Raw genomic sequence first — 11,060 nt, 5'->3', positions numbered from 1 at the left:
ATAATCAATTCCGCCATGTTGAATGTGTCAGATTTTTTTTATTATTATTATTATTATTATTTTTCAATTTTACTGAGGATCGGATACAAAATCAAATCCGCCATGTTGAATGGGTCAGATTTTTTATTTTTATTTTTTCAATTTTACTGAGGATCGGATACATAATCAATTCCGCCATGTTGAATGTGTCAGACTTTTTTATTATTATTATTATTATTATTTTTCAATTTTACTGAGGACCGGATACATAATCAATTCCGCCGTGTTGAATGTGTCAGATTTTTATTATTATTATTATTATTATGATTTTTCAATTTTACTGAGGATCGGATACATAATCAATTCCGCCATGTTGAATGTGTCAGATTTTTTTATTATTATTATTATTATTATTATTATTTTTCAATTTTACTGAGGATCGGATACATAATCAATTCCGCCATGTTGAATGTGTCAGATTTTTCTATTATTATTATTATTATGATTTTTCAATTTTACTGAGGATCGGATACATAATCAATTCCGCCATGTTGAATGTGTCAGATTTTTTTATTATTATTATTATTATGATTTTTCAATTTTACTGAGGATCGGATACATAATCAACCCGCCATGTTGAATGTGTCAGATTTGCTCATAGTGAATGGATGAAACCTTTTAGTGGATTGGATACGCTAACAAAAAAAATACTATGAAAATACTACAGTGCCTTGCCCAAAGACACTTCCACATTCAACCCGGAAATCGAACCTGTGACCTCTTGGTCCCAAGTCGAATGCTCCATCTCCTGAGTTACTCGAGGTAAAATACATAGGTAATACGGTACTTGGTATATAGCAGGGGTCTCCAACGTGGTGCACGAAGGACAGTTGAGTGTCTGTGGAACTGTTCTGAAAATAGCTAATCAATTCTTGGTCATTGTGATGTTTTAGTCGAGTGATTCTTTTCTATCGGTTGAGTGGGTCTGGGTTAACCCTAATTCTCTCTCGTTCTCTCTTTTGATCTCTCTCGCTCTCTTTCTTGTTTACTTTCTCTCTCTTTTTCTTCTCTCTTTTTATTTCTCTCCTCTTGTTCTCTTTCTTTCTCTCTCTCTACTTTTCTTTCTTTCACCCTTTCTCTCTCTTTCTCTTGTTCACCCCTTTCTCTCCCTCTGTTTTGCTGACTTGGTCTTTCTTTTTCTCTCTCTTTCTGCTTTTTTCTTTCTCTCTTGTTTAATTTCTCTTTTTTTCTTCTAACTTCATCTTGTTCTCTCTTTCTCTCTCTCCTTTTCTTTTTTTCACCCCTTACTCTTTCTTTCTCTCTCGTTCTCCCCATTCTCTCTCTCTGTTTTTCTTACTTGGTCTTTCTTTCTCTTTCTGTCTTTTTCTTTCACTCTTGTTTACTTTCTCCCTTTATTTCTTCTCTCTTTTTACTCTCTTCCTCTTGTTCTCTCTTTCTCACTCTCATTTTCTTTCTTTCACCCTTTCTCTCACCTCCCATTCTCCCCTTTGTTTTCTCTCTCTCTCTGTTTTTCTTACTCTGTCTTTCTTTTTTCTCTCTTTTCATCTTTTTCTTTCTCTCTTCCTCTCGTTCTCTCTCTATCTTCCATCCCCTCTCTCTTTCTTTCTTTCTCTCTTTCTCTTTTTCTTTCTCTTTTTCTTTCTTCATCTCTTTCTCTCTTTCTTTCTCTCTATCTTTGTTCATGTCTTTATTTTTCTATTTCTTTGTCAATTTCTTTCTTTCTTTCTTTGCTCCTTTTCTTTTTCTCTTTCTTTCTGCGCTGACAAAAAGTGTCTTGACGTTTAAAAAAGGTTCGAGACCCCCTGCTGTGTACCATTCTGTTATTTGAATGTTTTTAGGTTTCTCTCCCCCGCTATACGGCAATCTCGCGTTACAATCCCCAACTCACAACACATTCACAACATATCTCGGGGGTCTACTGTACTTCTGATAATAACAACACCATGCTAACAATGTCATAACGTGATCAGTTATTTTAGTCATGGCTATCAAGTTGTTGCTCTCAGCTTGTAATAGTTGTTGACCCCCTGAACTAGAACTCACCCGCTAGACCCCCTGACCCACAATCGACCCCCCCCCCCCTGAAGACCCCCGTCTGGGGAGGGGGTCTTAAATCTCCACTCCCGAGTCCTCAAACCTTGCCAAGTTCTCAAGCGCTCAATCTGTCCTCGCCGATTCTCCGCCAGCTCCCTTTTCCCTCAAGCGTATCCACGCAGTAAATCCTGTTGAGATTCGAGACCGCTTTTATTTTGAAAGGGTCCCAGAAGGGGCCCCCTAGCGGGGACCCACGTGGTTCGGATGTCGGGAGGAAATTCTTTCAGCCGGAGTTTGAAGCAGCTGGGTCAGATGACGGCCACAAGAAGGGATGTTGTTGCATTCTAGACCTGCAGGGGGAGCTGTAGATAGGAAACACCATTATTGGGTTGAAATACTAGAGCACAGGTGTCAAACGGGCGGCCCACGGGCCGGATCAGGCCCGCTAAGGGATTGAATCCGGCCCGCGAGACAACACTCAGAGAAGCGCAAGAGAAAAACAAGCTGCAGGTTGAAATATGTCCACTTGATGTTGCCAAAGAGAGGTGCCTCGAGCAAAGACACTAGACTTGTATTTATTTCTCTCTTTCTCTCTCTTCCTCCCTTTCTCTCTTTTCTCTTTCTTTGTCCCTATTTCTCACTTTCTCTCTGTATGCCTTTTTACCTTCTTTTGCTCTCTCTTCCCTTTTTTCCTTTTCTCTCTTTCTCCCTCCTTTAACACACTTGATTCAATTGCTTCCTGATCATTTGAATCAGCCGGGTTTGAGGAATGTTGACTCTCCTGTTTAGGGTGTTAATCTAATTTGGGTCAAGCACGTCTCCCTCCTCCAACACACCTGATTCAATACTCAGCATCACTTTCTGATCATTTGAATCAGCTGGGTTGGAGAAAGGAGGAATCAAAAGATGGAACTGTGACTCTTGAGAATGTTGACTCTCCTGTTTATGGTGTTAAACTCATTTGGGTAAAGAAAGTCTACCTCCTTTAACACACTTGATTCAATTGCTTCCTGATCATTTGAATCAGCCGGGTTTGAGGCCTTAAAAAAGGAACAGGAACCAGGACTCTTGAGAAACCAGGTTCACTCATTTGGAGACGGTGCTAAGGTCATTCTAGAAAAGCAATTCCCTCCTCCGACACACCTGATTTAATACTAAGATTCACTTACTGACCATTTGAATCAGCTGGGTTGGAGGAAGGAGTAATCAAAAGATGGAACTGTGACTCTTGAGAATCTTGACTCTCCTGTTTATGGTGTGGGTAAAGAACGTCTCCCTCCTCCAACACACCTGATTCAATGCACAGGATCCCCCTGCAGATCATTTGATTCAGCTGGTTTGGAAACCGACACAGAGACATGTGAGAAAAACATATCCCCCTCCTCCAACACACCTGATTCAATACTCAGTATCACTTTCTGATCATTTGAATCAGCTGAGTTGGAGGAAGGAGGAATCAAAAGATGGAACTGTAACTATTGAGAATGTTGACTCTCCTGTTTATGGTGATAAATCAATTGGGTAAAGCAAGTCTCCCTCCTCCAACACACCTGATTCAATGCTCCGCATCACTTCCTGGTCATTTGAATCAGCTGGGTTGGAGGAAGGAGGAATCTAAAGATGGACCTGTGGCTCTTCATAATGTTGACTCTCCTGTTTATGGTGTTAAACTCATTTGGGTAAAGCGAGTCTCCCTCCCCCAACACACCTGATTCAATGCCCCGCATCACTTCCTGGTCATTTGAATCAGCTGAGCACTTTTGGGGAAAAATCAGGTCTCCTCCTCCGACACACCTGATTGGATGCTCAGCAGGACTTGCAACTCATTTGAATTAGCTGGATCGGAGAAAGGAGGCATCAAGCATAGCTTCGGAGAATATGCTGAGTCTCCCTCCTCCGACACTCTTGAGTCAATAAAGGCATTAGCTGGGGATTTTCCAGTCCCGTTCCAAAATTTTCCCATTATGCTCCCGTCAGCCGCCCACACTCTGACTTCCACTTCCACTCCGCCTGTTTCTCGATCCTAGAAATCACTGACGCGTGTCAACATATTATAATGAATACGCCTTTCATGTTTTGTTAAGTCCTGTCTGATTTTTATGTTTATTTTTCATTCCAACATTTTCTGAGCTGTCCTCTTTATTGTTTTGTTCATTTGGAGTTGGCGTTTCAACATAACCTGTGTTTTCTTATTTTCATGTTTTGTTCAGTTAGCTCTAGTCAGTGTCACGACCTCTTCTGCGCATTTAACTTTCAAGTTTTGTTCAGTTAGTTTTTGTCGTCATTGCATGCTTATTGTCGTTCCGTTCACACACTGGAGCATTGTGTGGTCTTACTTTCATGTTGTGTTATGTTAGAGCTGGTGTATGTCGGGACATTGTGTAGTTAATGTCTTTTTTTCATGCGGAGTTGGCATTCCAACATAACCCGGGCTGTCTAAATTTCATGTTTTGTTCAGTTAGAGCCAGTTAGTGTTCCGACATATTCCGCACCGTGTCACTTTCAAGTTTTATTCAGTTAGATTTTGTCGTCATTGCATGCTTATTGTTGTTCGTGTTGTGAGGTCTTCCTTTCATGTTGTGTTATGTTAGATGCTTTGTTTATTTAGGGTTTCAACATATCCTGCACCGTCTTACCTTAATGTCTTTTTTCATCCAGAGTCGGCATTCCAACATGTTTCATGTTTTGTTCAGTTAGCTCTAGTCAGTGTCACGACCTTTTCTGTGCATGTAACTTTCAAGTTTTGTTCGGTTATTTTTTGTCGTCATTGCATGCTTATTGTTGTTCTGTTCACACAGGGGTGCGTTGTGTGGTCTTACTTTCATGTTGTGTTATGTTAGAGCTGGTGTGTGTCGGGACATTGTGTCATTGTCCAATTCACGTGCAAACACATTACCTGCATTTACCTTTCATGCTTTGTTTAGTTGGAGTTTCAACATAACCTGCGTTGTCTTATTTTCATGTTTTGTTCAGTTAGAGCTTGTTTGTGTTCCGACATATTCCGCACCGTGTCATTTTCAAATTTTATTCAGTTAGTTTTTGTCATAAGACATTTGATCTTTTTGTCGTCATTGCATGCTTATTGTTGTTCGGTTCACACAGGGGTGCGTTGTGTGGTCTTACTTTCATGTTGGGTTATGTTAGAGCTGGTGTATGTCGGGACAATGTGTAGTTGATGTCTTTTTTTTTCATCTGGAGTTGGCATTCCAACATAACCTGGGATGTCTAAATTTCATGTTTTGTTCAGTTAGCTGGAGTCAGTGTCACATCCTTTTCCACGCATGTGACTTTCAAGTTTTGTTCAGTTAGTGAGTCAGTGGCCCAACCTATACTGCGCTGTTTCACTTTCAAGTTTTGTTCAGATAGTTAGGATTTCAGCATCATATGTAACATTTTTGGCGTCATTGCACGCTTGTTGTCTTTCTGTTCATGTGGGGGCATGTTGTATGGTCTTCCTTTCATGTTTTGTTCTGTTAGTGCGGGTTAGTTTTGGAACATTATGGAGTATTTACAAGTATTTACATTACTTGTGTCTACCTTTCTCGTTTTGTTTAGTGAGAGTCAGTTAGTATTCCCAAATATCCTGGCTTGTCTTACTTTGATGTTTTGTTCATTCGGATCTAGTTAGTGTTTCATCATATCCCGATCTTACCTCCATGTTTTGTACTCCTACTTTGGTGTTTTGTTCACTTAGAACTAGTGGGTATCCCGCCATATCCCATGTTGTCACTTTCATGTTATGTTCTGTTAGAGCTCGTGAATTTTCTAACATACGCGTGTGGTGTTTCTTTCTTGTCCCCTGCGTCCTTTCTTTTCATTCTTGTTCAGTTAGAGCTAGTTTGGATTCCATCATATCCTTTGTCTGCCACCTTTTTTGTTTTGTTCATTTACATCTAGTTAGTGTATTAACATTTTGTGCGACTTCCCTCTTTCGTGTTTTGTTCATTTAGAACTAATTGGTATTCTAACATATTCCGTGTTTTTTCCTTTCGATTTTTGTTCATTTATATCTATTTCCAACACGTTATTTGTGTTCTTACTTTCATGTTTTGTTCAGTGTTTGTTATTTCGTGTTCCAACTTATCCTGCAATGTCTTTCTTCCATACCTTTTGGGCAGTTATGTCTAGTTTATGTTTCAACATATCTTGCGATTTCATCCTTTCATGTTTTGTTCAGTTAGTTATTCAGTGTTTCACCTTATCTAGTGTTTTTTTTTGTTCATGTTTTGGTTTAGTTAGATTGATTTTGTGTATCCTGCGGGAACGTTATGTAATTGTTTTTTTATGTCTGTTCTCTCCTTTCATGTTTTCTTCAGTTAGAGCTAGTTTGGATCACATCCTGTGCCTGCTTCCTTTCTTGTTTTGTACATTTAGACCTTGCGGGTGTCGAGCCAGCGTTGAAGTCTTGGAATACTGAGGCTTTTAGCTAACTTCCTTGTTCTTTTTCCGTACACTATCTGATGGCGATTCCTCCTCTGTAAACGAATCAAGTGTCTTCTAACTTCCATGTTTTGTTTCTTACGATCTAGTCAGAGTTTCACCATCACAAAATTGACCCAGGGTTGCCCTAGCACTGACGTCTTTGGATTCGGAGGATGCGAGCTAACTTCCATGTTCTTTTTCCGTACACTATCCGATGCCGATTCCTTCTTTGTAAACGAAACAAGTCTCTTTTAACTTCCATGTTTTGTTTCTTACGATCTAGTCAGAGTTTCACATTCACGAAATTGACCCAGGGTTGCCGTAGCACTGACGTCTTTGGATTCGGAGGATGCGAGCTGACTTCCTTGTTCTTTTTCCGTACACTATCTGATGGCGATTCCTTCTTTGTAAATGAATCAAGTGTCTTCTAACTTCCATGTTTTGTTTCTTACGATCTAGTCAGAGTTTCACAATCACGAAATTGACCCAGGGTTGCCCTAGCACTGACGTCTTTGGATTCGGAGGATGCGAGCTAACTTCCATGTTCTTTTTCCGTACACTATCCGATGCCGATTCCTTCTTTGTAAACGAAACAAGTCTCTTTTAACTTCCATGTTTTGTTTCTCAGGATCTAGTCAGAGTTTCACCATCACGAAATTGACCCAGGGTTGCCGTAGCACTGACGTCTTTGGATTCGGAGGATGCGAGCTGACTTCCTTGTTCTTTTTCCGTACACTATCCGATGCCGATTCCTTCTTTGTAAACGAATCAAGTCTCTTCTAACTTCCATGTTTTGTTACTTAGGATCTAGTCAGAGTTTCACCATCACGAAATTGACCCAGGGTTGCCGTAGCACTGACGTCTTTGGATTCGGAGGATGCGAGCTGACTTCCTTGTTCTTTTTCCGTACACTATCCGATGCCGATTCCTTCTTTGTAAACGAATCAAGTGTCTTCTAACTTCCATGTTTTGTTCCTTAGGATCTAGTCAGAGTTTCACCATCACGAAATTGACCCAGGGTTGCCGTAGCACTGACGTTTTTGGATTCGGAGGATGCGAGCTAACTTCCCTGTTTTGTTTCCGTACATGCGGTCACGACTCCTTCTCTAAAATCAGAACTTTTGTTGCAGGAGCGAACTGAACTTTCTTCGCGGTTTCGTTCCCGCCCGGAGGGTTTTTTCCATCCCGGCGTCAAAACAAGAAGCTCTCGGCCGGCAGGTGAAACAAGCGTGCCGGGGAACAATAAATCACGGTTTGGCTCCAGGTCTTTTGTAGCTCCTTTTATTTGTATGTAGTTCGCAGGTGTCGAACATGAGGCCTGCGGGCCAGATCAGGCCCGCTGAGGTTTTTAATTTGCCTCGCGAGATAATGCCCAGGGAAGCACAAGAGAAAAATCAACTGCATTTTAAAATATGTCCACTCGATGTTGACAAAGCCACTGGAACTGTCATTCTTTTTTTCTCTCTTTATTTTTATCTTTCGTGTTTTCTATCCCTCTTTTCTGTCTCTTTCTCTCTGTTTTTCTTTCTCTTATTCTTTTGCTCTTTCTGTTCTCTGTTTCTGTGTCTTTATCACTCTCTTATTTCCCTTCTCTCCTTTTCTTCTCAGTCTCTCATTTTTCTTTCTTCTTTTTTCTCTCATTTGGTCTTTCTCTCTCTTTTTTCTCTCTTTATCTTTTTCTTTTTAGTCTTTATTTTTTCTCTCTATTTTTTTTCTCTTTCACTCTATTCGTCTTTCTCTTTTTTCTCTTTTTCTTTTGCTCTTTCTGTTTTCTCTCTCTGTGTCTTTAGCACTTTATTATTTCCCTTCTCTCCTTTTCTTCTCAGTCTCTCATTTTTCCTTCTTTCTCTTTCATTCTCTCTCTCTTTTTCACCCATTTTCTCTTTTTCTCTCTTTATCTTTCTCTACTTTCTTATTCTTTTTTCTCTCATTCTGTCTTTTTCTCCTTTTTCTCTCTTTCTCTTTATCTTTTTTAGTGTTTATTTTTCTGTCATTTATTTCTCTTTTTATCTCTTTCGCTCTTTTAGTCTGTCTCTTTTTTCTCTCTGTCATTTTCTCTTTCTTTCACTCTTTTGTTCTCTCTCCCTTTTTCTCTTTCTTTTTTCATTAGTCCTCTGTTCTCTTTCTTTCTCTGTCTTCTCTCTTGCTTTCTCTTTTTCTCACTTTCTGTTTTCTTTTCTTTCTTTCTATTTTTCCACCATTCTTTTTTTTCCTCTCTCTTTCTTTGCTTCTATGAGTTCAGCCCGGGGTGAGGTTCTTCCCTAGCACGTGATAACCCGAGATAGGAAAGAGAAAATAGAATCAGGAGGTGATGGAAAAAGACAAGCTGGATGCACGTGGGCGAGAAAATCTTCCGACTGCACGACAGTCAAAATGTGGCTCCAGGGGTTCCACCAACGTGCTTTAATGCTTCGTGACGCAATCGCTAAAGCCTTATTTGGAATCGGCGGACAATATACGGTGCCGTGAAGAACTCATTAACCCCTTCCGTTTTCCCCGTAGCTGCATGTCCACTGTGAGGGAGATAAACTAAAAAGAAAAATCCAGAAAACACCGTGTATGTTTTTTTTTAATGATTTATTTGTGTGATATAGCTGCAAAGAAGTGTATGAACAGCCTGCAATTTTGCTATCTCTCCCACTTCAAAATCATGGAAGGGTCTGAAATTTTCACCGTAGGTGCATGGCCACTGTGAGGGAGATAAACTAAAAAAAAAATCCAGAAAATACAGTGTATGATTTTTTTTAACGATTTATTTGTGTGATATAGCTGCAAATAAGTATTTGAACAGTCTGCAATTTAGCTATTTCTCCCACTTAGAAATTATGGAGAGGTCAGAAATGTTCACCGTAGGAGTATGTCCACTCTGAGAGAGATAAACTAAAAAGAAAAATCCAGAAAACACCGTGTATGATCTTTTTTAACGATTTATTTGTGTGATATAGCTGCAAAGAAGTATTCCAACAGTCTGCAATTTTGCTATTTTTCCCCACTTAGAAATTATGGAGAGGTTAGAAATTTTCACCATAGCTGCATGTTCACTGTGAGGGAGATAAACTAAAAAGAAAAATCCAGAAACCACAATGCATTATTTTTTAACGATTTATTTGTGTGATACAGCTGCAAAGAAGTATTTGAACACCTGAGAAAATGAATGTTAATATTTGGTACAGTAGCCTATGTTTGCTATTACAGAGGACAAACGTTTCCTGTAAAATTTGAAACCGGGTCTGCAGACACTGCAGGAGGGATTTTGGCCCATTCCTCCACACAAATCTTCTCTAGATCAGTCAGGTGTCTGGGCTGCTGCTGAGAAACATGGAGTCTTAACTTTCTCCAAAGTTTTTCGATTGGGTTCAGGTCTGAGGACTGGCTGGGCCATGCTAGCTATATCTATCTATCTATCCATCTATCCGTCTATCTATCTATCTATCTATCAATCTAGACATCTAGACATCTATCTATCTATCTAGACATCCATCTAGACATCCCTCTAGACATCTATCTATTTATCCAGACATCTATCTATCCATCTATCTATCTATCTTGACATCTCATCTCATCTCATTAGCTGCACCGCTTATCCTCAGTAGGGTCGCGGGGGTGCTGGAGCCCATCCCAGCAATCATGGGGCAGTGGGCAGGGGACACTCTGAACTGGTTGCCAGCCAATCGCAGCTATCTAGACATCTATCTATCTATCTATCTATCTATCTATCTATCTATCTAGACATCTATCTAGACATCAAGATATCTATCTATCTATATATCTATCCATCTAGACATCTATCTAGGTATCTATCTATTTAGACATCTATCTAGACATCTAGATATCTAGACATCCATCTATCTATCTAGACATCTACCTAGACATCTAGGTATCTATCGATCTACCTAGACATCTATCTAGAAATCTAGATATCTATCTATCTATCTATCTATATTTCTAGACATCTATCTAGACATCTTACTATCTAGACATCTATCTAGACATCTAGACATCTATCTATCTAGTCATCCATCTATCTATACATCTATCTAGACATCTATCTAGACATCTAGATATCTATATCTATATAGACATCTATATCTACACATCTATCTAGCCATCTATTTAGACATCTATCTATCTATACAACTATCTATCTAGACACCTATCTAGACATTTATCCAGACATCTAGACATCTATCTAGACATCTATCTAGACATCTTACTATCTAGACATCTATCTAGACATCTAGACATCTATCTAGACATCTATCTAGACCACTAGTATCTAACTATCTAGACATCTATCTAGCCATCTATTTAGACATCTAGACATCTATCTATTTATACAACTATCTATCTTGACATATATCTAGTCATGTATCTAGACATCAAGATATCTATCTATCTATATATCTATATATTTAGACATCTATCTAGGTATCTATCTATCTATCTAGACATCTAGATATCTAGACATCCATCTATCTATCTAGACATCTACCTAGACATCTAGATATCTATCGATCTACCTAGACATCTAAATATCTACCTATCTACCTATCTACCTATCTACCTATCTATCTATCTATCTATCTAGACATCTTACTGTCTAG

This window comes from Urocampus carinirostris, chromosome 8 (assembly GCF_059441175.1).
Source record: "Urocampus carinirostris isolate Australia breed hairy pipefish chromosome 8, RoL_Ucar_1.0, whole genome shotgun sequence".
Lineage (NCBI taxonomy): Eukaryota > Metazoa > Chordata > Actinopteri > Syngnathiformes > Syngnathidae > Urocampus > Urocampus carinirostris.
Note: the sequence above shows the minus strand (reverse complement) of the source record.